Raw genomic sequence first — 2,088 nt, forward strand, 5'->3', positions numbered from 1 at the left:
GGTTAAAGTCGGATGACAGCATCATTCAGACGAGGAGACTACCTGGGAGCTCGAGGATACTATCAGAGCTGGATACCCCCCATCTTTTCACTTGAGGTATGTGATTTAATTTACCGTTCAGCATTTATACTCTTTACCTGTTGTTGGTATTTGCTGACGGTAGATAATGAAATTTGGGGGACCAAATTTTTATTAGTGGGGGAGAATGTAAAATACCGAAAAATGGCGAATAATGATGAGGGAATTTTCAGAAATTTTTGAAAAATTTTCTGGAATTTTTCAAAGACCGTATGGATGAGTTTACGGGGATAAATTTGGGCCCTGAAAAGGTCTGTTTAAGGAACTCCATTTAAATGAGGAAAAGTTTATTTTTATTTTTTCCTTTCTATTTGCTTTTTCTTTCTCCCCGACGCCATTTCCTCGCGCCTGAGCCGAAGTTGATTGTCTTCTTCTTCCCCCATCTTCTGCCCTAATCGCTCGGCGACGGTTGCTTCTCCCTCCGGTACAAAAGCCATGGCCAAGGAAGCCCCAAGCCACCTCCCGATCCTTCCTCTTCCTCTACTTCTTTCCCCCTTCTGATTTGTGCGCCGACACCGACCACCGTGCCCTAGATCGGCTTCTGCACAGCACTGTCGACATCACCGCTGAGCCCAAGCTTCTGTACCCGACGTCGGTAGAGGACTTGCCGCACTGACCTTTGCCAGAGAAGGCCGGGACTTTCCTCTGCCCCAGTGTTGACGCCGACGCCGACCTCCCCTCTGCCCTAATCTTACCGGCCGGTCTCACCAGGAGTCGGTTGATGCGTCGGCTGCCCACAGACCTCGCTGAGCAGAACCCTAGCCGACGATCCAACATCGGTGATCTGCCCTTGCCAAGCCTAGTTGATCTGGCCGCAATCACCACCAGTTGTCAATTGACCCTCTTCCATCTACTTCCCATGCCTTAGTTTCTTGGTGCTGAGTCTTTCTTCCTGCGTCACAGCAACATCCGGAATGCATCAGAGAGGAAGCTCGAGTTTGAATTCGGGTAAGATGTGTTTGGTTCTAGATTAGCAGGATCTGGTTGTATTTTTTGTTTTGGAATGTTAAGCATAGTGGTGCGACTTATTGATGTAGCTCTGGCGAGGAGATTAGCCATTCGTGGATAGCCGCTGCCACCAGATCCTTTGCTCCGACTGTGGATCATCGGCTAAGGTTTCAGAGTTGGGTATGTTTTGGATTACATGATTAGTTGTTTATGTGTAAAATTGATTTAGGTTTGGATTATTAATCTAACGGTTGATTGGGGATTAGGTAACTAACCCTAATTAACCTTTGGATTTAATTTAGGTAGGATGATAAGGGTTCATGGATTGAGTTAAATTTAATTGAACTAACGAGAATGGATCCCTAAACAGATTAGGGTTAAGTTAGCTATTTGGTTCATGATAAATTTAGCTCACTAGTTCGTATTTGACCTAGTTGTACCATGCGTTATGTGGTTGCAGGACTTTGATTCGAGACGAGTATCTCGACGTTGGATTTGACTGGATTGGACCTGCTATTTAAGGCGGGTACCTTGACTTATCTTTGATAATGTCATGTTGATATGTTTAGTAGGTTATAACCTTTAGTAATGATTATGCTCGTCTTTGCTTCGGTTGGTCACTACCCGATACCTGTTACATACTTGTTTCGTTTATTTATTATACACTTCATGATAGTACCTACCTGATTATACATGTTTATTGGGGTAGCGACACGACCATGTGTTTATTGTGTTCAGGATCTAGGTTTTATACCTTATCTTATCTGTGTATCTTTGATTTAGTTCATTGTCCTATGGTACACATTTTATATATATATGGATATTGCTATGTTGTTCAGGATATTGTCATGCTTAGTGTCATGCATCATCTCGCATGATTGCATGTTGTGTGATAGTCAACTCCATTATTGTTGAGCACATTGCCAGTTACATAGATCTGCACACACCACCACTCATGGGTTAGTGGTATATCGTGTGTGTGGCGATTGCTTCACTGGTCCGGTGACTCAGTGGCCGGCAGCTTCTACTTTATTAGTTCACTGGTTTAGTGTAGCGTGGTAG

The 2,088-nt window shown here is 43.9% G+C and overlaps 1 long non-coding RNA gene across 1 annotated transcript; it reads left to right on the plus strand.

The window, feature by feature from the left end:
* The first annotated feature begins 390 nt into the window (after positions 1-390).
* LOC121990614 lies at positions 391-1,546 on the plus strand. Its single transcript, XR_006114642.1, has 3 exons — positions 391-1,026; positions 1,116-1,206; positions 1,487-1,546. It is a non-coding gene; the product is annotated as an uncharacterized LOC121990614 (long non-coding RNA).
* The last annotated feature ends 542 nt before the right edge of the window (positions 1,547-2,088 follow it).

Source organism: Zingiber officinale, chromosome 6B (genome assembly GCF_018446385.1).
Source record: "Zingiber officinale cultivar Zhangliang chromosome 6B, Zo_v1.1, whole genome shotgun sequence".
Lineage (NCBI taxonomy): Eukaryota > Viridiplantae > Streptophyta > Magnoliopsida > Zingiberales > Zingiberaceae > Zingiber > Zingiber officinale.